We start from the raw sequence: 27,269 nt of genomic DNA, 5'->3' as shown, positions 1-27,269 counted from the left end.
CAGGTTTATTGGGAGAGAATTGACATACAAAAATTGTATAAGTTGAAGGTGTACAATGTAATGACTCAATACACATATATACTGTGATGTATATTGTGATACACAGTAAGGTGAGTTACCACTTCCATCACCTCACATGATTACCACTTTGTTGTTGTTGTCATGGAAGAACATTAAACTCTACTCTTATAGTAATTTTCAAGTATACAACACAGTATTGTTAACTCTGGCATCTTAGATCGTCAGAACTCACTCATCTTACAACTGCATGGCTGTGCCCTTTGACTGACATCTCCCTTCTTCCCCAAATCCCCAGCCCTGGTGACCACTAGTCTGCTCTCTGTTTCTATGAGTTCAGTGTGTTTAGATTCCACATATAGATGAGATTGTACAGTATTTGTCTTTCTCTGACTTACTTCACTTACCATAATGCCTTCAGTGTTCGTCCATGTGGTCAAAAATGGCAGGATCTACACCTTTTTTGTGGCTGTATAATATTCCATTGTGTAAATATACCACATTTTCTTTACCCGTTCATCTGTCCATGGACACTTAGGCTTTTTCCACCACATGGTATGTAGTCCTGGTGTCTCCTTAGTTTCCTCTGGCCTGTGACAGTTTCTTATTCTTTCCTTGGTTTTTGTGAACTTGATGGTGTTGAGGAGGACTGGTTGGGTGTTTTATCAAATGTCCCTCAATCTGGGTTTGTCTGAATCTTTTTTTTCTCACAGTTCAGACTGGGGAATTTTGGTGGAGGAATAGCACTACCCACTGGACATCAGTAGGGATGTCAGCCAACCTTGATCACGTAGTTATGGCTGTGTCTGCCAGGCCTCTCTGCTGTCAGCCTCTGTCTTCCCTCTTCGCACTCAAGCTAGTCTCCATATTTGTTAGAAGCCAGTTATTCAGTCCAGTCCACATCCAGAGGGAGCGGAATTGGTGGTGGTGGGAATCTGTAGCTATTATTTGAAACTTTTTTGCACAGAAGATTTGTCCCTTTCCCCCTCAATGCATTTATTTATTCAACCACTTATTTACATAAGTATGAAAACTCATGTATATTTATTTTATACTTTGGGTATAAATTGTTCCAAATTGTTCTCAAATTGTTCCAGCTTTGGCCACTGGGGGCTCTTTCAGATTGGCTCCTGTGTCCCTTTGATATGTCACTCGCTCTTTTTTTTTTTTTTTGAGCATTTCCTTACTTTTGCTCTCTATAAGATGCTCCTGGCTCATCTTGTATTTTCCAGCCTGAGAATCAGCTATTTCTCCTGGGAACCCTGGTTCCTATTATAGGAATGATATTGAGAAAGCAAGACTGGCAGGCAGATGACAAACTTCACTGTTCTTTAAACATTCCCATGTTCCCATTAGGCAGAATCCTCACCTTGGGCTTGCTGTCTTTCTCACCATATTATCTCCTATAACTAAAATATTAGTTATCTGTGGAATGAGTAAAGTTTATTGGAACACATTTTAGCTTTTTCCTTTTTTCTTTCAAGGTTGCCACTAAATTTATGGTCGTGTAATGCTGTCCTATAGCTGGATCAAGAAATCGTGCACAGCCTTGACTTTCCATCCTTATGGACTGGCTGGGATCTCAGACGGTGGGGACGTGTGCAGTGCATGCATCGTGTGTGCACTATCGGGCGTGCAGTTCACCAGCAGCCACCTGTAATCGATGCATATTTGCAGTTCAAGGTTCCTTGTTTTTATTCCTGGCCAGGGATTTGAAAAAGAAAGATGTGTTGTTCCCCCTTCTCCTCCAGTTCTTTTCCTTCCACCCATTTCCAAGTGTCAAAATTGGACCTGGGTCTCAAGACCTAACTCCAATGTCATTGCCTTCACGTTGCCTTTCTATCCTCCTGTCCCATCTCTGAATCCTGCGAGTGCTGCACTTACGTTTACACTGTGGTACTTATTTTTTTTTTAATTGTACTTATTTGAGTAAGTCATGATGCTCCTGTAAGACTGTACGTTAATCACAGGTAGGACGCATATCAGATTCAACTTCTTGCCTCCAAATAATAACAAGACATCAATTGTTCAAAGGGGGTTGGAAATTAAAAAAAAATCAATGTACCTTCTAATCTGTACTAGCTGTCATTAGTATGTAATGCTGGCTAGATGCCAGGAGAAAAAAAAAAGCAAATAAATGAAAAGGAATGGGGAACTCTAAAAATTAAGTTCTAGCTATAAAATGAGAGGTGTTCTCTATGTAGAAGATGGCTAAAGAATCTGATACCTCAATGACGTTCCTTTGTCATTCATAACTCCTCGGATTTCATCAAACAAACAGCAGCAGTAGTTAATGACATTGGGCGGGGACAAGGGTATGGTGAACAAGTTAAACGCATACATATGCAGCGGAGAGGAATCTGACCTAGAACTACCAAAGATACACACACAAGAAAATCTATTACAGCGATGTTCGTGACAGTGGAGAAGTAAAACAACATGGGGAACACCTGGATATCCACCCCTAGCCAACGATCGGATACAATTTGGTACGTCTAAATTATGAGCTGTTTTGTAGCTATTAAAAATAAATGGAATCTCTAGCTACTTTCCTGGAGAGATGTCCGTGGTGTGCTGTGAAGTGAGAAAAGGAAGGGATGGAGTGATGAGTCGGGAGGTCTCGTAAAAGCACCCTCCCCATGAAAGTGCGAACTGACGAGGAGAAAGGCGTGGCAAGAGGGGTGGGGGCAGAGGTGATAGCGCTCACCTGCTGGCCAGGTAGCCCCTCATTCAGGAAAGGACACAGGCACTTCCTATCTTAGTCCGTCAGGCTGGGTGGCTCACAAACAACAGCAATGTATCTCACAGTCCCAGGGGCTGGGAAGCCCAAGGTCAAGGCACCAGCAGATGCCGTGTCTGGTGGGAGCCTGCTTCCTGGTTCGCAGGTGGTCGTCCTCGCGCCGTGTCCCCACGTGAGGGGGAGGGTAGGGGCTCTCTGGGTTCTCTTTTATAAGGGCGCCAATCCCATTTGTGAGGATTCTGCCGTTATGACTTAATCACCTCCCAAAGGCTCCCCTCAAAATACCGTCTCCTGAAGGGTTGGTTTTTCAGCAAGGGTTATGGTTTCCACATATGAATGTCGGGGGGACATAGTCATCCAGGCCATTGCACCTTGGCAGTGGCCGCCATCTGTTAGTCTCATTGATTCCCATGTGAAGATAACACGTGTGTCTCGTGTTTCAGGGGCCTTGGGTGTCGTTTGGGGTGTTCCCTGTAGGTTGTTCGTGTCATCACAGCATCTGGTGTTTAGATGAGAGAGAACAAATTCGTGCTGATTAATTTCTCGTTTGTGGCGTTTGAGGATTCCGAGCTTGATCTTTCAGAGGGGCGAGGTGGAAAGCGCTGGGCGTCTGCCTCCCCTTTTTACTTAACTCGGAAGGGTTTCCAGAGCATTTGAAATGCCACGTACAGCCGTTCAAATGGGTGTCCATTCAAACGGACGACCGACATCTGAAAAAAACGCTCAAACTCACCAGTGTCAGAGAAATGTAAATTAAGGTAACAATGAGATGTGTCTCTCAGGCTGGGCAAAAAACGGAAAAGGCTAATCACAACTATTACTGGTCGGGGAGCAGGGAAAGGGTTGCTCTTTTTCTGTCAGTGAGGAGACAAATTCCTTCACCTGTTTTGGCCACATTGCTTCAAACTAAAATGTGCAGATTATTTAAAACTATTAAATCATATTTGATACACATCAAATAATATACGTAATAACGTTACATGCAAATTGTAAAGAATGATGATGGAATAAGCACTCGTGAGCCCACTTCCACCCGAAGAACTGGATCACCCCCAATGCTGCTGATGCCCCCGCAAGCTTCTCCCTAGATAACCACAATTCTACTCTCTTGCCTTGGTCTATTAAAAATAGTTAAAAAGAAACACAAATACTCCCTGATCCAGCAGCCTCCCTCCTGGGACTCCATCTCACAGAAGCAAAAAGCCATACATAGGACATAAGGACATTTGTAGAAAGGCTATTTATTGCAGCATTGTTGTTAGCTGGAAATGAGGGGACATAAGCACATGCTTGTTAATGATGGAGTAAATTACAGGACATCCACGCCATGGAATTTTGTGCAGCCATTTAAAAACGATGAATTAGAGTAATACCAGATGCCTTGGAGGGATTTCCAGGGCATATTGCAGAAGGAGAAAACAGGAACCAGGAATGTGAACAAAATGACAAATGCCCGTGTGTCGTACAGCGTGTGTAAATACGTATAATTGCGTGTGACTCTATGAATCCGGAGACAAATTTGGAAGAATATACTCTTTGTTGTCAAAAGGGATTACCAGAGAGGGGCCAGATGGTGTGATGGGGAGGGAGGGAGGGAGGGAGGATTGGACAGGCAAGCAAAAAGGGAAGAAAAAAAAAAAAAAGAGAGATACTGACCTGGGTCTCAGTTCCTTCATCAGAGAAGCTGGGAGAAAAATTCCTGTCTAATTTTTGTCCCAGGGCTTCTGTGACGATTTCACAAATGATGCAAAAGCTTTTTGGAAGATGTTCAAGGCTCTGCCCAAATGTGTGATGGTGGGATTTATTATAATGTGCAAATGATATTTATAATAATGATATGGTGTTGAGACAATAATTCTATTGTTCTAGGTCTAATATGGTGGTTTCATCTATGAGACAGATACAATAAAAAGTAACCTAAGTGATGGCTGCTGTTCTTCCAGGTGACTGCTAAAACCACCCTGCTGGATGCCTGGACGTCTGTATACTCCTGAGTTCCCAGTCCTCAGCCGTAATGAGGCTCGAAGTATGACCTGTTTGGCCTGACTGCTAAATCATTCCCCTCTTTTGTGTTTCACCCACATCACCTTGAAAACAGTACTGCTGGGTCTGCCACCACCGTTGGAGATGCGTGCTCTCTCAGGCACGCCATCCTTGGGTTCTTTTGATCATGATGAAATGGGGGTGGCCAGGCTGTGTGGGATACACACAGTGGATTCGTTTGTTAGGACTGCTGCAAGCTACCTACCTCAAAGAGGTGGCCTAAACCAATAGAAATTTTTTCCCTCCCAGTTCTGGAGCCAGAAGTCCAAAATCGAGGTGTCAGGAGGGCCATGTTCCCTCTGAAGTTTTTAGGGGAAGATCCGCCTTCTCGGCTTCTGGTGGTTGCTGGCGGTCCTTGGCTGTCTGGCTCCTGTCCATCACTCTGATTTCTGGCTCTGTTGTCATGTGACCTTTCCTCCTGCATCTCTGTGTCCAAACCTCTTCCTTAATAGGACACCTGCCTTCCTCCAGTATGACTTCATCTTAATTAAATGACACCTGCAAAGAGCCTAGTTCCAAATGGGGTCGCATGCTGAGGTTCTGGGAAGACATGAGTTTTGGGGGATACTCTTCAACCCAGTTACAGACACAAGAGGGGTTGCCCTCTCCATTCTCTGCTTCCTGTCTTCTGAAGGTGGTCTTCTCACGGAGCCCTGGAGCTGGCATTGCCCAATCTGAGATGAATTTCAGTGGGTTTTACTAGAGATTTGTAGCTGAGCCCCTTCCAGCATGACCCAGCCACCATTGTGAGGAGGGATGTGGGAAATTTTTTTTAAAAACACCTGTATTGTGGTCTGGTTTCCTGTACAGTCAACTACACATATTTAAGATGTACAGTTTGATGAATTTTGATAGATGTATACACCCATGAAACTACCACCACGATCAAGATAGCTAACATTTCCATTGCTCCCCAAGAGGTACAACGTTCAAATTCCTAATTCATCCCTTCCTGGGGTGGGGACTGTTACGGTTGCCCTTGGGCAGGAGTTATCGACCTCTGGCAATAACCAGCCACCATTTTTCCTGACCTTATTTGGTACTCTAATGAGCAAAGTTTTCCATAATTTTTACAGAAACGTGAAAAACAAACAGGCATGAATTCTAAAACTAAGAGAGACTTGGGGACAAAAATCCTTTCAGTACAGCATAGTTGTTGAACAAATTCAAATTTTCTGCCAAGGACCTCCAGACAGTACACACGCCCTGCTACAGATCAGCTGGTGGTTTCATGGAAGGGTCTTGGATACGGCGACGGTCCTACCTAGAGCCAGTGTCTGTTAGTCTTGTCCCCTCCCCACCAGACAAAGGTAGAGTTGTCCATCGGGACCTGCTGAGATGTACTCAAGGCCCCCGTTAACAAAAAGTGAGGTTTCACAATGAGAACCTCAAGGAAAAGTCTTTAAAATTGTGTCAATCATGTCAGTAATCACGACACAACTATTTTTCACTTTAATTGTTATATTGTAGTAGACTGTACATAACATAAAATTTACCATTTAAGTCATTTAAAAATGTATAATTCGGTGACACTTCGTACCTTCACGGTATCCTGCAACCATCACCTCTATCTGGTTCCAGACTACTTTCATCCCCCAAGGAAAATCCAGTGCCCGGTAAGCAGTCACTCCCTAGTTCCTTCTCTTTCCAGCTCCTGGCAACTACGAAACTGCACTCTGTCTCTACAGATTTTTTTACTCTGGATGTTTCATATAAATAGAATTGTGCAGTATGTGACCTTTGTGTCTGGCTTTTTTCGCTTAGCATACGGTTTTCAAAGTTCATCCGTGCATCAGTACTTCAGTCTTTTCTGTGGCTGAACAACGTTCCATCGTATGGATGTACTACAATTTATTTATCCCTTCATCAGTTGGACAAGCCTATTTTTAAGCTTCTCCTACCCCATAGATAAGCAGTATTTAACAAATTTTTATTTTGGAATAATTTTATTTTATTTATTTATTTAAAAAATACTTTATTTAAAAAAAAAATTAAAAAAAATTTTTCTTGGGGGTAGGTAATTAGGTTTATTTATTATTTTATTTTATTTTTTTAATGGAGGTGCTGGGAATTGAACCCAGGACCTCATGCATGCTAAGCTTGTGCTCTACCACTGAGCTATACCCACTCCCTGGGAGTAATTTTAGATTTATAGACAGTATAGCCAGTTCTCATAAACTACACTCCCCCACCCTGCCCCCCGCTTCTTCCATCGGTCACATCTGACATCACCAGAGCACATTTGTGAAAACGCAGAAGCAGACACGGCACATTGCTCTTAACGAAACTGCAGACTTTATTTGGGTTTCACCAATTTTTCCATTAACACTCTCTTTTGGTCCCGTCCAGGGTACCATGCTGCATTTAACTGTCATGCATCCTGTCACCTGTGGTCTTTTTCACTCTTTACTTTTATGACCTTGGCAGTCTCGAGTCTACAGACCAGGTATCCTGTAGAAAGGTCCCCGACCTGGGTTTACCAGATGCTTTTTTTCTTGATTACACTGGAGGCGTTTGTTTTTTGTGCATGTTATCCAGACAGATCTCCGCTGGGGATAATTTTGCCTGTAAAGATGTGACCCCCCCCCCCCACAGGAGTTTAAAGAGGGCATTAACTTGTTTTTTCTTCTTTCTTCAAGTGATTGCAAATGCTCTCCAATCTACCCCCTCATAGGCTCAGCGGGGAGTTTCCCATTTCACAGGTGAGGCAGCAGGTGCCTTGTGAGTGGCAAGAAGGAGACTGCTCCCCAGAAGCCAATGCCATGATCTGTCCAAGAACCCACATGCACATCACTGATGGGCCGCTAACAAATTGGTTTGTCCAAGGGCATGTTCGACTGTACCCTCAGTTCCCCTTCGGAAGAGTTTCAGTATCATCTAATTAGGTAACGCGGTAACTGGGCAGCCATTACTTTATAATAGACATGGAGCTGTAAATTATTCTATTTAATTAAGAACTGCTCCTTTCCTATTAAAGAAAAGCTTATCATAGGTTAGTAAATTTATTGGGAACACTTAACTTTAGCTAATTAAGTTGTTTGAACTCAAGGCAGGGGCATTCATTAATAATCAAGCCTGAGCAGTTAAGGGCAATTAGTGAAACAGCTGGTTTTTATCTCACTGATAAAGGATGGTTATTAGAGATCTTTACAGCTGTTATAAACTTCCTCAAAGCAATATCCTCTTCAAAAGTTTGCATTTGTTAAGAATATAGAAGAAGGAACTAAATTTAAAAGGACTGAGTTGGTAGCAGTCTCGGTCTCCCAGCCCCCAGCTGAGGACCAGAAGGACCATGGAGTTGATCAGCCGTGGCCCCATTCCAAGCCATCTCCATTCTCCCAGGCAGAGTCTGATCTGGAAGTCAGCATCGTACATCGAGTCCCCATTGGAATCCTGGCTGCCCGAAGAGCAGAGGGCAAGGATTGGTCATCTATCTATGCAGAGATGATATTTTCTGAGAGAAAAATGGAAGAATGCGGTCTGACAAAGTGTTTTTTCCTGATCTGTGGATGTCTTTATATAGAAAGTCTCACAGGGTTCCCCTTTTAAATGACCTTGGCTTAAAATTCTTCTTTTTCAACTGAAGTTTAAGCGTTGACTCTTTGAAAAACCTTGGCCAGGAGTCTTGTCGAAGGTCCCACAGCAGGACTTGCCTGGCGTTTCCTCCTGGTGGTGTTTAACTTGTTCTTCCATCCCCTGCATTTCTGGTAAACTGGAAGTTTCCCTCAGAGCCTTGATTAGATTGAGGCAAAACATTCTGACAAGAATCCTTCTGTGTGATGACACGTGTTGCACATTGCATCATACCAGGAGGTGCATAATTGTCTCCCTGTTCCTCTCCAGGTTATGCCAAGTTTGAGCCTTGGTTTAAAGACGTAACGCCAGACCACTCCATTGTAAAGGGGCGTTTCCCCCTCTGGAAGATTGGTACATAACACACGTGGGCTGCTCCCTTTATCTGTGGTGCTTTCTCCATGGCCTCCCTGTACTTGGCCTGTTCTCATCATTCTGGTCTCAAGTGTCACCTCCTCTCACTGGACATTAGGCACCTGCTCTCAGGTGGCCTGCAAGGCCCTGTGTGCTCTGGCCTTGGCTGGCTCCTGGACTCATCTTGAACAAACCTCCTTCCCTGTTGCAGCCCAGCCATCTTTCAGTGCCTGGAGTGCACCATGCTCCCTTCTGTGAAAGCCTTGCCTGGAACACGAGGCTCTCCTTCTCACCCAGTCACCCACTTCTCATCCTTCTAGGGTGAACGAGGGTCCCTTCCTGAGGGACGTCTCCCCGGACTATGCACACCACCCCATGTTATCCAGTCTGGGTAAAATCCCACTGTCGAATGTTCCCAAGGCACCATGGAAGTTTCCAGTGCAGTGCTCAACTCACTTGGAATTTTCCATTTTATTTGTGTGATTATTGTACTAATTTCTGTCTTCCCCTCAGAAGCTGAGCTCCACTAGGGCAGGGCACCTGCTTAATTTTGTTCATCCTTGTAAACCCCAAACACTTAGCACAGTGCCTCGCACATAGCAGGTGCTTGATAAACATTTGTTGAATGAATGAATGAATGAATGGTCACTGATTGAGTGGCTTCCGTGAGACCCTATGTCAAGGACATCCTGAAGGAGCCTGGTCCTACTTGGTACTGGGAACTTTCTAGACTAGGGGTTGGCACATTTTTTTCTGGAAAGGGTGAGGTAGTAAATATTGTCAGCTTTGTGGGCCAGACAGTTGACTGGGTTGGAGGCTGAGGGCTTTGTCTCCCCATCTGTAAAAAAGGAATAATAATAATTCCTAGCTCATCGGATTATTATGAAGTTTCAATTAGCTAACCTAGGGGAGATGCTTAGTGGCTGGTACCTGATCTGACTTGGGTTTTAGCTGTCACTGTGGTGCTTGCATGTGGTCGGGACCCAGGCAACAACCACGTACATCAGGAAAAAAGCGCAAGTTACTATCAGTTGGAAGGAAGCATGGCAAATGGAAACCCTACTGGATTCCACAGGCGTGTCAGGGACAGCAGCCTGGATTAAAGATCTGAGAAGTCACAGTGGGAAGAGCTGCCTTGTTCCCAGAGGAAAATGACAATCTGCAGAAAGAAGTGGCACAAAGCTTAGGGAGGGGGAGACGGTGGCCCGAGGAAAAGAGAGGCGGGGGATGCCTCCGTCACAGTAATATTTTCCCTAGGAAAGTCCCAGGGGTCCTTGCGGGGGCCTTAATCGCCTATTCTAGGCATCAGAAGCCTAGCTCCTCACTCTCTGTGAGCTGTGCTCCCTCTGGCCTCTGTCTGTCTCCCTTAGAGCCTAATCATATTTGAAAGTAGTTTTTATCTGTGATTATTCATCCGTATGTGAGGAGCTTACGTGGCTAAGCCGTCACTTCCATCAAATCCAAGGACGTGGCCCCGTTAATACACACAGGCCTAGGGTTGGCAGGGAAAGCAGTCCCCACCCCGTCCACGCAGGGGGATTTCAGGGAATTAGAGGGGACCAGCGCTGGGGAGGCAGACGGTGCTGGCGCTGAGCGAAACAAACCGGAGAGCTCTGATGGCAGGGGGGCCGCCAGGCCCCTGAATGGACAGGTGCGCTCGTCCTAAGGCACGACTTCTCAGACTTTAATGAGACGGTGTCTGTGAAGATTACATATTAGCTTTTGAGAATAATATTTCATTTTCGCTGGCTCTTTCTAATCTGCAGGAGATGATGTGCTGGGCTGGGTTTAACGCTCACACACACGTGTCAGGTTAATTCTCTGTTAAACTGTGGGGGTTAGAGCTGGCGTGGGGGCAGGGAGCCAGCCAGCCAGCCAGCCGACGGGACAGGCCAAGGACAAAGCTGCAGGACACCAGGCTGTAACAAAGACAAGGCCATCTGATTGCCCTGTTTTTCCTTCTGATCTTTGTCTTTTCTTATTTATTTTTTTCAAACCGTGTTGATATAATCCATTACCCATTTGAAGTGTCTAATGCAATGGTTTTTAGCATAGTTACGGAGTTGTGCGCCCATCACCACAATCTGTGTTGGCCTCTACTCAAGTGTCACCTTCTCTCACTGGACATTAGGCACCTGCTCTCAGGTGCCAAGAAAAGTTTCATCCCAAAAAAGAAACCCCATGCCTGCTAGCAGTTGCTCCTCATTTCTCACCAACCTCCCAGCTCTGGGCAACCATGAATCTATTTTTGTCTCTAAAGATTTATCTTTTCTAGATATCTCATATAATTGAAATCGTATGTAATATATGGTCTTTTGTGACCGGTTTCTTTCACCTAGCAGAGTAGTGTCAAGATTCATCCGTGTTGGCTCATGCATCAGTATTTCATGCCTTTTCATGGCTGAATAATAGTCCATTGTATGGACAAACCGTATTTTATTCACCCATTTATTTGTTGATGGACACTGGGATTGTTTCTAGTTTCTGGCTGTTATCAACGCTTGTGTACAGGGTTTTGTGTGGATGTGTGTTTTCATTTCTCTTGGATATATATCCAGGACTGGGATTGCTGGGTCATATGATGTCTCTGTGTTTAATTTTCTGAGGAACTACCAGATTGTTTTTCAAGGTGGCTGCCCTGTCTAACATTCTCGCCAGCACTGTATTTCTCCACATCCTCACCAACATTTGTTATTATCTCTCTTTTTTTTTTTTTGATGATCACCATCCTAGTGGGTATGAAGCAGTGTCTACTTATGGTTTTAACTTGCATTTCCCTAATGGCTTGAATTTGAGCATCTTTTCATGTGCTTATTGGCACATGAAGGATTATATATCTTCTATGGAGAAATATCTATTCATATTCTTAACTCCTTTTGTAATTGGGTTGTCTTTTTTATTATTGAGTTGTGAGAGTTCTTTATATATTCTGGATGCAAGTCTCATAAGGTATATGGTTTGCAAGCTTTTTCTCCCTGTTCTGTGATTGTCTTTTCACTTTCTTGATGGCATCATTTGCAGCACAGATGTTTTCAATTTTGATGAAGTCCAATATATCTATTCTTTTGTCACTTGTATTTTGGGGGTTATATCTAGTAAGGCTGCTTAACAAAGATTTACTCTACATTTTCTTCTAGGAGTTTTAATAGTTGATCTCATTTAGATCTATGACCCTTTCAGAGTTAATTTTTGTGTGTAGTGTGAGGTAGGAGTCAAAGTTTATTCTCTTGCACATAGAATTCCACTTGTTACCGTACCAGTTATTGAAAATGATGTTTCAGTTTCTTGTGGCCATCTCAGTTAATGGCAACTCCATCGTCCAGTCGAAATATTTGAGATTTAGTTTTTAACATTTGAGTTAGATCTTACTACATATTTTTATTTAAAAATTATCCCTACTACTAATTTCCTATATCCATTCAGTTGTCAACATCAAGAATCAGTATTATGGGTCCTACGTTGTGCCCAGACTTCTATGTATATAAAATTAAGAGTAATGTGAATTATTTAATACTCAAGCATTTTTCTCAGCCACAATATGCAGCTATTGCAGATGCCCTACTGATTCCTGCCAAGGTCCAGAACCACAAGTTGGAACACAAAGAGAGGGAAGAAATAAGCGTCAGCATCACAGGGAAATGGTACTATGCTATGCAAGAACCTATTGCAATGACTCTATCTGAGAAGGCATATTCAACAAATCAATTAATTTGTCCTCTCTCTTACCTAAACGCTCCTGCCACTCAGATCACCCCGGCACTCCCCAGCAGTGCCTGTCTCTGCTTTGGCATTGGCACCACACCAAAACCTTCCAGCCGTTTGGTGCAGTTGCCTTCAGTTTTGAGAACAGAGGTCAAGGTCTTAGAGAAGCATCTCTAGCCCTGAATGGTATTGCTCATGTGAGTGGATGCTTCAGGTCATGCATGGTTTGACTGCTAGGTGCAGACCCCTAGTGACAGAGGTGCCCAGGACAGGACCCCCTGTTGCTCAGGTCTGAGGGCAATCTTGCAGGTGTGTGTGGGTGAAGAGGGGTCTGAAGAAGAGCTTCAGGGATTTAACATCTGGACAGCATCTTGGAGTGCATAAACCATCTCCTTTTGGTGCTCATGGGAACTTCTCTCCATATTTCTTATCTGGGCAGTATTTTCTCACTTCTGATTTGATTGTTCTGTGAATAATCTGAGGGGCTGAGACTCTTATGGGTCAAAGAGTGGTAAGCATTACCATTTTATTTAAAGATGCAAGTATTATTTTCCTAATAACTGTTGGTTTTGTGGACCAAAAGCATTGCTACAAGTACCTATTATTAAGTATTCTTTTCTGCAGATAAAGAACTAGGCAAACGCTATGGTATTTGGATGGAAAAAAAACCAAAAAAAAAAAAAAAACAGCGAGCCACCCAGCCTCTCTTGATCAATTTTATTTGAGCTATCAGCAGAGAATATTTTGCACTAGAGACTTCTTACATCGAGTAATAACTGAGTGTTAAATAAACAGATCATCAATTATTAAAAGGCAGTTGCATTAATGTAATCCTTTACATTTCAGTAGCACCAGCATTCGGAGGTGGGATGTAAAGCTAGTTAAAAAAAAAAAAAAGCATCTGATGTGCGAAGTAAGACCACAGTCCCTTGGCACAAAGTTTTTGGAGGATCTATCTCCAGATTTTCCGTTTAGGAGTGGGGGTTGTGACTGGGAGAGGCGTGAAATCCAGTCTAACGTAGCAACATCTGCTGAAGCTATGCCAGTAAGAGCAGTATTTTGAGGGCTTAGGGCTCTTGCAAAGCCAAAGTTCACCTTTAATACAGGATCTACACACTCTTCATTACTGGCTGATTTCAGGACAACTTTTTGTGAACACATTTTCTTTTATTTATTTTTTGGAATACAGACAACTCATTTGAATGGTTAAAAAACTAAAAAGTAAAAAAGAAAAAAATACAGTGAAAACTCTTCCTCTCATTCCTGTCTCTGTCTCCATTGTCCTTTCCTGCGACAAGAAATCATGGCCATCATTTTAATGTATCTGTCCAATGTCCCTTTGCATATATCAGCAAGTAATAATTTTAACTCTTACCTCACACCATTCTGCACCTTGAATGTTTTTGCTTTTGATCTTATTTGCTAATATACCCTGGCGATCATTCCGTATCAGCACACAGAGAGCTTCCTCATTCTTTATTTCTACCCACAGACTCCCTATTATAAGTTACACTGTATTTTATTTAACCAGTCTACACTAGACGGGCATTGGGCTGTTTCCAGCTATTTTCTTAGGCTAACACACTGCAATGGATAACGCTGTATATGCATGATGCTACATATATTTGGGATAAATTTCCATAAATGGGACTCTGGGTCAAACTGGATATGCATTTGTGATTTTGATAGATAATTGCCGAATTGTCCCTCCATGAGGATAGGGTAGCCATTCACGCTCCCAGGAGCAATGAATGAGATGTCTGCTTCCCCAGGGCTTGCTCATGTTTTGTGGAACAGCTCAAGTGGAGACTGTCCCACTCAGCACCAGCTTTGTAGGAGAGAATTGCTCTAGCACATCAGCCTCCTCATCTGTGAAATGGGGCTGTAAGAGTCCCTACAGTCTGGTGGTTGGGAGAGTCCCATGGACTAATGCACACAAAGCACTAAGCACAGTTTGGACAGAGTGAGTGCTTAAAAATGCCATCAGTTTTTATATGGGTCAAATAAATACCACTGAGAGACTGTCCCATCTCTGCCTCCGTTAGGAGATGGTGTGTTCACATTTATGTCATAAAACTGCAGAGGCACTGAACATTTTCTTGGAGGAGGAGGAATCTTGGTTCTAGGTAAGCAAACATGAGCCCCTCTGTTGGGTACAACTGGAGACGAGGAAACTGGAGGTTGGGAGTGAAAGAGGGAGGCGATGGGTGATAGAGCAGGAGCAGAGATTCTGCAGTGAGCCTTGGAGAAGAAAAGCAAACCTGTACTTAGGCACCAAAACCCCGTCTCCCTGAGGAGGATCTGAAATGTGTAGCAGGTGCCGGGTGCCCCAGGGCACTGTCTAGCCTGGAGTTTTACCAGGACAGCCACAGTTCTAGAATCCTGAGCATCGAGGAGGAGTTGAAGAAGAAGCTATTTCCTTGGACCAAGTGGACTTGGCAGCATAGCTCTGTGGTTGAAGGCTCTATTTCCGGAGTCAGCTAGCCCTGGGTTCAAATCCTGGCTCTACCGCTTGATGGTGGGGGCGGTGGCGGCCTCGGGGGAATTCACATTTCTGATCCTCACTTTCTTTCTCTGTCATCTGGGGATAAATAAAAGCCACAGTATGGGCATTCCCAGGCTGCTTGTATGTTCACAGGGAGGCTGTGAGATTTCCATGATGTAATAGTTCAAAGGCACGGATCACCACGCCTGGCACACATTAAGCACTTAATCAACATTAGCAGTGATTAAGGACATCAAATGAATAGGACTTTACCAGCTCTGTCTCTCTGTGGCAGAAGAGAGTCCCTGAGGGGGTGAACATAAGCAAATTCAAGTCAGAAAATCAAGAAAAGCCCCTTCGGATAGATGTACATTTATACAGAGGGAAAAAAAAATGCCTCTTAGCATGCATGTTATTTGTAACAAAGCAAAACGAATTTGTAAGAGTCTTATGGATGCAGAGGAGGGAGATCCGAAAATTTTCCTGCAGTCTTGAGGCAGCAAATGGAAAATGAGTTGTATGGTGCAGACTGCTGCTTATTTAAGACATAGAAAAATCACGGATAATCTCTTTACTGCTCTCTGCCTGGTTATGTCGTTTACTGAAGGTGAAATAGTCAGACTTTTCCATACACTGTCCCTTTATCTCATTTTAATGTTAAGGACATAACGCTCCTTCAACACTTCTAACCCTTCTACTTTTTTTTTTTTTTTCAGCCCACCACTCTCTGTAAGAACTTAATCCTTGTGTCTGGGATTCATCCGAAAGCCCTAATCTGTCTGCTTGCTTTGCAAGCTCCTACTCTTAACCAGCTATCACCTTCTTCGTGAAGTGTTCAGTCTCACCAGCCATCAGTGGCCCTTTCTTCTCCGATCCCCCGGGGGCTCTGTTGATGTTTCCTTTGTAGCTTTTTGTGTATTGGGCTCTAGTTCTTTGTGTGCATGTCTGTCTCTCCCACAACTGGGAAATCTTTGTCAAAGATCGCATTCCTCCTTCTCTACTTGCCAAGTCCCTCAAACTTGTATCGTGTCAGGCCCTGTGACAGGATCTGTGGGTACAGAAATGAATTAGACACAGTTCCTGGTCTAGAAGGAAGATCTCAACACAGTATGGGAGCCATTAGAGACCCAGGCACTGAGCTTAACGTGACCCAATTCCCTCATTTCATCCTCTGAACAACCCTAGAGGCACCTGTTATTTTTCTCATTTTACTGCTGAAGAGCATGTGCCAGAAGGGAAGTAGAAGTTGCCCAAGAACATAGTTGGTTGCAAGGTGCTGCAGATTGGTGTCTGGTGAGGGTCAGGAGGCCTCCCTGGAGGAGGCAAAGCCCGTCAACACGATGACTATGAGAAGGCTTTGGCCAGGTGATGGAGCACCGGGAAGGAATTCCAGGTGGTCGGAGCAGGCGTAAGTCTTAGGGGTAAGAGAGAGGCTGCCCTTTGGGGAACCACAAGAGTCTTCGTCATCTCCACGTGCCCAGTCTTTGCACGGAGTGTGGCACGTAGTTGGCGCTTACTAAGCATTTGTTGTAAGAATGCATTCCTGCTATGGAAGTCCCCACCACTGTAGTTCAGCTCTGGGTTCCAGCTCATGACATTCTTCAGGACTCTGTCAATAACCCAGCTCTCATTTTTTGCTGAGGTCCCTGCGATGCAAGGACCACAGTCCCATCTTGGGAGAGCATGTCCCCAAATTGTTTCCTTTCAACCCCCCAGAAATACAGTGCAGAGTCTCATTCATCTACCTTTACCCTTTCGAGGTCCAGAGAGTGTGTCCTACATTCATGTCAGTCAGACTGAGCAAAGCTTTGAGCACAGATGGGTGATTGTTGGATGAACAGCTGGTAGAGTCACTTGGCTGAGGCCATCTCCACAACTCCAGGATGCTCGAAAACTGCTCCTTACAGATGGGAGACCACCCCCCCACCAGGAAACGTGAATCTTAGGGAGTCTGCTTACGGTCTGGCCATACTTCCCACCTCCTCCTTCTCCTCCTCTCTTCGCCCCAGAGCCCCGGGGAATATTGTTCTAGTCTGAACGTGGGGAAGGGGGGAGGGAGGTAGAGACTCTCTTCTCTCCCTCTTGCTTTGGCTCATGCCTCTTTGTTAAGAACAGGAACGTTCTTTCTTTTATACCTTGGAAATTAACAGTAAGGACTCTGGAGCCAGACTTCTCGGGGTTCACATCCTGGCTCTGCTACTTACCAGCTTTGTGACTTTAGGCAAGATGTTCATCTCTGTGCTTCAGTTTCCCCACTGGTAAATTGGGGTTAGTAACAACACCTATTCATGAGATTTTATAAGAACTTAAAAGAATTAAAGCATTAGGGTAGCACACTATCTGGCACATGGTAGGTACAATGTATGTGATGATGAGGAGGAGGATGACAACCGTGATAATGGTTAAAGTTACTCTACACAACCCCCCTCCTCTCTTCTGGTTCTTTCCCATGAAAAGTTGATGACAAAAAGTCCTATCCAAATGGAAATTAGCTCTTCTCCTCTGAGGCAAGATGAGCTTAGACTTGTTTATTGTCGAGTGCAATCAACAAAGGGAAGAAAAACAAAATCATTACATTTCACGTTAAAATAGGAGGGCTGATCCTATGAATGCTGTGCCTAGAGTTGTTTGAGTTGATATGTTACTCAAAACTGGAAAAAAACCTGATCTAGTCCATTTGCTAAAATTATGATGGGTAAACTGAGGCTCAGAGAAAGGAACTGACTAATGCATGGTCCACAGACACAGAGCCGGACCTTGAACACCTGTGTCCCGGTGCCTGTTCATGCTCCTTGCACTGCCCCCCAGACAAGTGTAGAAATACAGCCATTTTTTGAAGCATCTCTGATTTCTTCTGTGACAGTGGTCAACAAATATTTTTTTGTAAAGAGCTTGATAGTAAACCCACCTACCTCTGTTTCTTTTTACTTCTAATTTTTTTTTAAAAGAGGGAAGATAGAGATGACAATTGTTTTCTACGTTAACAAATGAAATTAAGGGAGAAATTCACTAAAATGGTGTTGGTTACGATGGCATTCCTGGTACAACTTACCAGAAACTCTAAATTTTAAAGGGCAAATTTTATCTGTCAGTGTGACTCAAGTACTTTTTTTGGAGTATTTTAATTTTATTTTTTTTGAGATATAGTTGATTTACATTATTATATTAGTTTCAGGTATACAACACAGTGATTCAAAATTTTTATAGATGACACTCCATTTATAGTTATTACAAAATATTTGCTATATCCCTGTGCTGTACAATATATCCTTGTAGCTTATTTATTTTATATATAGTTTTTAACTGAGGTATATTGATGTACAACATTATGTGAGTTTCAGGTGTACAACATAGTGATTCACAATTTTAAAAGGTTATATTCCATTTATAGTTATTAAATATATTGGCTACATTCCCTGTGCTGTACAATATATCCTTGTAGCTTATTTATTTTATACATAGTAGTTTGTACATCTTACTTCCTCACTGCTATCTTACTGTTTCCCTCCCCACTGGTTTGTTCTCTGTACCTGAGTCTGCTTATTCTTAGTTAGATTCACTAGCTCCTTATGTTTTTTGGATTCCACATGTAAGTGATATCATACAGTATTTGTCTTTCTCTGTCTGCCTTATTTCACTAAGCATATTACCCTCCAGATTCATCCATGTTGTTGCAAATGGCAAAACTTTATTCCTTTTTAATGACTGAGTAGTATTCCTGTGTGTGTGTGTGTGTGTGTGTGTGTGTGTGTGTGTGTGTGTGTGTGTATGGTGTAGATAGATAGATAGATAGATAGATAGATAGATAGATATAGATATCACATCTTTATCCTTTCATCTGTTGATGGACACTTAGATTGCTTTCATGTTTTGACTATTATAAAAAATGCTGCTGTTCTTATTTCTTTTCACTATTTTTTTTTCTGTTTAGCATCAGTAATTTCCACTACTCCTATCTTCCAGCTTGCTGAGCCATTCTTCTGTATCATTTAGTCTACTGTTGATTCCTTCTAGTGTATTTTTTTATATCAGTTATTGTATTTCTCATCTCTGTTTGGTTATTCTTTATATTTTCTAACTCTTTGTTTAAAACTTCTAACCCCTTGCTTGGTTTGTCCATTCATCTCCTGAGTTCTTTGACCATCTTTACGGTTATTTCCTTGAGCTCTTTATCAGGTTGTTTGATTATCTCCACTTGCTGCCTATGTTTCCTGGCCTTGGAGAAGTGGCCTTTGGTAGGAGACCTCCTATGCATCCGAGCAGTGTCCTTCCCTCTGGTCACCAGAGCTATATGCTCTAGGGATGTCCCCTATCAAGGCTGTGGGGGCCTTCTGTTGTGGTTGGCTGGCTACTCTGGGCAGTCTCATAGTCATGGATGGCACCCAGTCCAGCTGGTTGCCAGGCTCTGCCTTGTGCAGGGGCTACTGGCTGCTGCTTGGCAAGGCTGGGTCACAGAGATCTCCAGGGAGCCCCAGGGCTAGTGCTGGCTCATTGGTGGATGGAATTGGGGTCCAAGAGCTCCCAGGGCTGGTGCCCAATCACTGGTGGGTGGAGCCAGGTTCTGGGCTATTGCTGGCCCAGATCCAGCCCTGGGGTCTGGCTGCAGGGTCCATCAAGTAATTTTAATCTATAGCATGAGAATTTTCCCCTTGCTCCCAGATATTAGCTTCTTTATTAGGCAATTTTAAAAATAAGCAGAAAGAAGAGAAAACGTGTTTAGAGATGCTTTGCTTTAGTCTGAAGAAATCAGTCTGCAGAAGAGACCACAGGCAGGTTAGCAGAGTGAGGTTTAATCTTTATCAGATAAATGTGCAGTTAAGAAGATGCCAGGAGACATCCTTTCTGTGAGGTGCATAGTCGCCTGCATCTTTTGAAACAGTTTGTGGGGGAGGGGGTGTATTAATTATCTTTTGCTGCATGATAATTAGACCCAAATTTAACAGCTTAAAACAATGCACATGTATCATAGCGCATGGTTAGGGACCCAGGTACAGCTTAGCTGCCCTCCCTGCTTCAGGGTCTCTCACAAGCTGCAAACAAGGTGTCAGCCACTCTGGGGTTTCTTCTGAAGTGCCAGCTGGGGAGAGACTCACTTCCAAGGCCCTGAGGTTGTTGGCAGAATTCAGTTCTTCAAGGATCGTTGGACTGAGGGCTTCAGTTCTTCGCTGGCTGTTGGCTGGATTCCACCCTCAGTGCTTTGCCATGCGGGCACCTCCAGTATGGCAGCTTGCTTCATCAGAGCATGTAAACCAAGAAGGCAATAGAATCTCCTAGCGAAATGAACTCCCAATCTCATGCAACCTAATTATGAAAGTGACATCTCATTGGGTTTGCCATTTTCTACTGATTGGAAGTAAGTCACAGGTCTTGCCCAGGCCAAAGCACACAGGTTTACACAAGGACATGAGTCCCGGGGGGTGGGGACGCTTGGGAGACATCTCAGGGTCTACTTGCTACAGGGAAGGAGGAGCAGTGATGTCAGCCTTAATGAGCACAAGACCTTCCGTGCTGGGAAGTTCTCCGAAGCCATATTTCTCTGAAGGCTGAGTGACGATTGGTGACTGTCATGGGTAGAAGAGGGGATTATGTGCCCATATTGCACACTTTCCATCTCTTCCTCAAAACCCTGTTTTCTTTTGGGGAAATTTGAACTGAAGGGAGACCATTCATTCTCATCAAATCTGTGTGCTGGATAAGACAGGGCCTATGTGATGGTTAGGACTCTTAATGGCAAGCAACAGAAAATCTAACCCAGGTGGCTTAAGAAAAGAGAGAATTACTATCTTATGGAACTAGAACACCCAAGAATAAGTCTCAGAGGCTTAAAGCAATGTATTTTATTTGTTTGCTTATTATTTTTATTCTTTGGATTAGGCTTAGTATATATGGCAAAATCCACCCTTTTTTGTGTGCAATTCGTGGGTTTTGATAAACACATCCAGTTATGTAACTGCCACCAAAATTTAGATATAGAACTCCCCCCCCCCAAAAAAAAAACCCTTTCTGTCTCTTTCTAGTCAACTTTTCCAGCCACTCTCAGCCCCCGGCAACTATGAATCTCTTTTTAGTACCTACAGTTTTGCCTTTTCAGAATAGCTTTTAAGTGGAATTACACAGTATATTGCCTTTTGAACCTGGCTTCTTTCACTCAGCATAATGCCTCTGGGATGCACTCATGTCACTGAATGTATCAGTAGATCATTCTTTTTTAAATTACTGAGTAGTAGTTCCTTTTATGGTTGTGCACAAATCTGTTTACCCATTAACTAATTGAAGAAAATTTGTCTTGTTACCATGTTTTGCAACTATGAAAAAAACTACCATAAACATTCACACATAGGCTTTTTTTGTGTGTGTGTGTGACTATAAAATGGTGAAAATGAATTCCACACCTAGTAGTGGAATTGCTGGGTCATTTAGTAAATTTATGTTTCATTTTATAAGAAGCTGGCAAGTTATTGTTCCAAAATAGCTGTACCATTTTGCATTCTTGTCAGCAATGCATGAGGGTCCCAATGGCTCCCTATACGCACCAATTCTTGGTATCATCAACTTTAGCCCTTCTAATGGGTGTGCAGTGGTAGCTCTAGGTGGTTTTAATTTGCATTTTCCTAATAACTAATGATGCTGGTTATCTTTTTATGTGTTAATTTGACATCTATATAACCTCTTTGGTAAACTGTGCATGTCTTCTGCCCATTAAAAAAACTGTATTCTTTTCTATTTTGAGGATAAACACAATGCTTGGCTAAAATTCTCATAGGTCAAGTTTGAGTGAATAGAAACAACTATAATAACAACATAATGGGACCCTAATTGTAAAAAATCTAAAGTATGCAAAACAACATAGAACTCCAGAGGCAATAAAATGACATAATATTATATAAAATTATATTGTTGTTGTTTTATTATTATTGAGTTTTCAGTGTTCTTTATATATTCTAGATACAAACCCTTTACCAGAAATGTGTTTTGCAAATACTTTATCCCAGTCTGGGGCTTGGATTTTCATTATCTTAACAGAGTTAAGTTTTAAAAAGTTAATGAGGTCGAATTTATCAGCTGTTTCTTCTATGGATTATGCCTTTGGTGTCATATCTAAGAAATCTTTGCTTAACATGTGCAGGAAAAAAAATTGCCTTCTATGTTTTCTTCTAGAAGACCTCATTTGGTGTGGAGGGTATAGCTCAGTGGTGGACTGCACACCTAACATGCATGAGGTCCTGGGTCCAATCACTAGTAACTCCATTAAAAATAAATAAATAAACCTAATTACCCCCTCCCCCCAAAAAAACCAAAAAAATTTTAAAAAGTAATTTTTATGCTGAGTTCTAAACCATAAATCAGTTTTTGCCATTTTAAAAACAATATCCATGCAATAAATCAATGTGAGATTCATCCATGTAGTTACAGTTAGTTAATTTTCATTGCTGTATAGTATTCCATCAAATAAATATACCACCATTTACTTATTCACCTTATTGTTGTTGGACCTTTGTGATTATTTCCTGTTCTAGCAACAGTGTTGCTAGAACATTTTTGTACATGATCTTTTGGTTCATAGTTCTGTTGGGTATATAATCTAGGAGTAAACTTGCTGGATCATAGAATAAGCATACATTCAAGTTTACTAGATTCTGCTACATAGTGTTCTAAAGTGCTTGTATGAATTTAAATTTCCATTTGCAGTGTGTAGGAATTCCAGTTGCTCTACATTGTCAACACCACTTGATATTGTCAGTCTTTTTAATTTTAGCCATTCTAGTGGGTATGTAGCGGTGTCTCATAATGATTTAAATTTGCATTTACCTAATGACTAATGATGTTAGTTATTAGCTAAATGCATCTTTTCATCTGCTATTGACTATTTAGATATCTTTAAAAAGATTTTTTTGGGGTAAAAGACTCAGTCTTTTGCCCATTTTCTATAGTGTTATTATTATTTTTCATGCTGATTATTAGAAATTCTTTTAAACTCTGGATATGAATCCCTTTCAAGTTATATGTGTTGTGACTATCTTCTCCCACTGTGAGGCTTGCCTTTTCACTCTCTTAATGGTATCTTTTTATGCACAGATGCTCCTAATTTTAACAAAATGCAACTTATCAGTCTTTCCCTTTATGGTTAGTGGTTTCTGTGACCTGTCCAAGACATCTTTTCTTACCTGAAAGTAATGAAGATACCTTTCTATGTTATCTTCTAGAATCTTATTATTTTACTTTTAACATTTATATCTACAAACCGTTTGGGATTTATTTTTATGTATGGTGTGAGGCAGGGGTCAAGTTTTATTTTTTTTTCCCATGTAGATATCCAATTGACCCAGCACCACTTATTGAAAAGACTTATTTCCTCATTGTCCTGCCATTTTATCATAAATCAAGTGTTTTTAGCTGCATGGATCTGTTTCTGAATTCAGTTCTCTTCCATTCATTTATTTATTTTGTGCCAACACTACTGTCTTAATTTTTATTCTTACAGTAAGTCTTAATACCTGGGAGAACAGGCCTTTTTATTTTGTTTATCCTCTTTAAGATTGTCTGGCTAGTCTTGACCCTTTGTATTTACATATAAATTTTAGAATTAGCTTCTCAATTTCCATAAAAACACCAACTAGGAATTCAACTGGAATTATGCTAAATTTATAGATAAACTTACAGAGAATTGACATTGTTACAGTATAGAGCTTCCTATCCATGGCGATGATTTGTATGCATTTATTGAAGTGTTTAAAATTTTTTATCAGTGATATTTTAGAGTTTCCTATGTACCAGTTTTATACATCTTTTGCTAGATTTATACCTAGGTATTTGATATTTTAAAATATTATTATAAGCAGACATTTTTGTTATTGAAATGTTTGCTGGTATATAAAAATACATTTGATGATTTTGTATTTATCTGGACGGACTGGGTTTTGAACACGTTGTTTTCTCTTGGGAGGAAGGTTGAAGTATGTATCTCTCTGAGCCTCCCAGATGCACTGCACCTGGGACTCAGGGTTTCCATATTATACCACCAGGGGCCGTATTCAAGATGTAGTCAAGGAAGGCAACATTTACATAGAGTAGCATGTGATTGGCTCCCTATGCATTGTGCAACCTTAACCACCTTGTCTGATATATATATCTATCAGACATTGATAGAATTACCCTTGAAGGTTGACCCAGCTCTAAGTTGACCATCAATGTTTGCATTTATCAGCTTCTCTTGGCACAGATGTGGTGTTGCCAGGATGCTGACAAAATGTTTCTGGAGAACTCCATGCCCCCTCTACATTTTCTGTTTGCCTTTTATTGATTCTTCTCTCCTGTCTTTCTAAGCCTGAGCCAGGAACCCTCCTGTTATTAAAAGCAGTCCCAGTTGCCCATACCTTTCATTTCCTTTGAATTACATTAATTGCCTGACAGCTAAAAAGTGAGCTGGTATTTTCAGATTTCAGCTGCTGGTCGGCAAGAAATATTTACCAGCTCCTGCAGATTTATAAAGATGCCATGGAGATGCCTGGAGACTAACAATCAGAAAATATAGCAGCAAAACAACACTATTTTTCAAGGTTAAATGCTCGGAATGCTAAAAAGAAATTGTCCATAAAGCAGAATAGGGATTCGGAAGCAGGCAGCCTGTACCATGGACAAAAGAAAGGAGCTGGAGGTTTAAAATAAGATTTCACAGCTTCACAATAATTATGAATTTAATAAGGGGAGCTTTATTTTTAATTTAGTTCCAGTCTGGCAGCCTATATCCTCCCTCCCACCCCCTCTCCACAGCATGGTAATGCTCTTTAATGTGGTCCTAAGGTTGAGGTCACAGTGAGAGCCAGGAAAGGCCCCCAGCCGTAAGACTTTCTGATGAAGAAGTATTAGACAGATAATGTTCCTGCTTCTCTGCAGGCAGATGGGACAAACTCCCACTGGCTTTATTCCCTCTTGGCAGTCAGAGATGTGTCTTTATGCAGAAGGACAGTAAGTTCTAAAAATTCTGAAACAGGAAGATTTTTTTCTCTGATAGGACCCCAGGCTTTTCTCCTGTTTTCCATGAGCAGAGTAATAAAACTCATCTGAGGCCACCAAGAATGGTCACAGACTCCCAGGCCAACATCTGCTCCAATGCTTATGTTTCCTCCAAACAAGGTAATTTATATGTGGTTGGTAAAGGACCACAGAATTTCCTGAAATGCTTTTTTTGTATGAGCTGTTTTCAGGACCATATGTATTCATTTATTTGTTATTCATTCATTCATGCATTCAACAAATATTTGTTGAAGACATTTTTTTGAGATGCTCTTTTTTTATTGAGATTAAATTGAATGAATTTAACACAAAATGAATCAATTTAAGGTGAACAGATCAGTGGCATTTAGTACCTTCACAATGTTGCACAACCTCCACCTCCCTCTATTTCCAAGACATTTTGTCACCCACAAATAAAAACCCATTAAACGGTTACTTCCCCCAGCCTCTGGTGTTTACCAATATGCTTCCTATCTCTATCGATATACCTATTCCAGATATTTTATATAAGTGAAATCATGTAATATGAGACCTTTTGCTTCTGGCTTTTTCACTGAGGATCATGTTTCTGAAGTTCATCCACACTGTAATGTGTATCAATATGTCATTCTTTTTTATGACTGAATAATATTCCATTTAATGGATGTACCACAATTTGTTTATGCACTCATCCACTGCTGAACATTTGAATTGTTTCCTTGTCTGGGATATTGTGAAAGGGATGCTGTATATTTATATACCACTTATTTGAATATCTGTTTTTGATTCTTTGGGGAGTGGAATTGTTGGGTCATAGAGTAATTCTATGTTTAGCTCTTTGAGAAAATGCCAAAGTGCTTTCCCCAGGGCCACACCATTTTCCATTCCCATTTCAAATGTTCTTCTATACCCTTGGACACATTGTGAACAAAACTGACTCTTACATTTTCTGCTAGCTCAAAAGCAAAATGATGGTTCCTAGTGGTGTATCTATAAATTATACTGGACCAAAAGGAGAGGAATTGAGTCACTGTGGGTTCCTACAAAATGGTAGGAATGAGACTGGTAATACTGGCTCACAGGGAAGACACCATCTTGAAAGGCTGCTGTGATGAGGTAGCTGACACACAACAGAAATACAAGACACACACCTTCCTCTCTCTCCTACCTCCCTTCTGTCTGCATAAGTGACTCCTGAAATCCCTTGTAGATCTATGCTTTAATTACTCAGGGTTTGGGACCCACCTAACCTGTAAACTCCCTTGCTGTATTTATTTTCAGAACCTGGGACAGTGCTCAGCATGTGGCAATTAGGAAGTAACTGCTGAAAGAATGAACAAATGTTCATCCTCCTATGTCCATCCTTAGACAAAGGAATCTGCATTTTACATTATATTCATTATTTGTTGGGGAGGGGCCTGTGTAAGACATCCTATATGAGTCTGGAAAATGCTGAGAGATTTTATTTTTGGTGTTCAATTTTAGGTTCTTATTCCCACCTGGGCCACAGGACAGCTCCCTCTTATGGAATATAAAAAAGCCATGTTCAGATTTCAGGTTGCTCATAAATCTGCTTCCTACGTTATCATTTTTTATCTGCCTACTTCCGTTTCCCCTGGGTTGGAAGGAAGCGCTTTACTTTAGAAATGATTCACTACTCCCGGGCCACCGAGGACTTTGAAAGCCACACAATAGAAGTTCCACTTCAAACCTCCCCATTTATAATTGTGGGGGAAAGCTGGGTGTTGTCTTGGGGGTTAGCAATGATTTTACAAAAACTCAACCTTTGTTTCTCATGTGTCCATTTTTCAAAAACTTACTACTCACATCTCTGAAAGTCGTTGCCCCCGAGGAAACATTTATTTTTGGTTTGACATCTTTTGCACTGTACCCCTTTTCAGCCCTCCTTTCTAACACAGGATAAATAGCTCTGTGGGGTTTGGAGCAAGAGTTACATCTTGCAGGATGTTTGTGAGTGCGAGGAAATCCTGCTCCCCTCCCCCAAACTCCTAGGTCAGAAGATGAAAGGATAACCAGTTAAGACAAATGGGTTTGAGTGGTGTCATGGGTTGAGTTGTGCCCTCCTACCCCGGCCCCCACCATTCATATGTTGAAGCCCTAACCTCCAGGACTTCAGAATGTGGTTTTATTTGGAGCTGGGGCTGTTGCAGGTGTAATTAGTTAAGTTGAGGCCATATTGGAGTAGGGTGGACTCCTAATCCAGTATAACTGGTGTCCCTATAAAAAGGGGAAATTTGGAAATAAACATGCACACGGGGTGAACAGCACATGAAGACAAAGGTGGAGACAGAAGTCAAGGAATGCTGAAGATTGCCAGCAAACCATCAGAAGCTGAGAGAG

At 42.0% G+C, this 27,269-nt stretch overlaps 1 long non-coding RNA gene across 1 annotated transcript in view; it reads left to right on the top strand.

Moving 5' to 3' along the window:
• The first annotated feature begins 8,685 nt into the window (after window positions 1-8,685).
• LOC116147210 (uncharacterized) overlaps window positions 8,686-27,269 on the top strand; it is a 108,950-nt gene continuing 90,366 nt past the window's right edge. Inside the window, exon 1 of the long non-coding RNA XR_010377667.1 lies at window positions 8,686-8,728. This is a non-coding gene — a long non-coding RNA (uncharacterized LOC116147210). The remainder of the gene's footprint in view (window positions 8,729-27,269) is intronic.

Source organism: Camelus dromedarius, chromosome 24 (assembly GCF_036321535.1).
Source record: "Camelus dromedarius isolate mCamDro1 chromosome 24, mCamDro1.pat, whole genome shotgun sequence".
Lineage (NCBI taxonomy): Eukaryota > Metazoa > Chordata > Mammalia > Artiodactyla > Camelidae > Camelus > Camelus dromedarius.
This window is presented reverse-complemented; position numbering and strand designations above follow the sequence as displayed.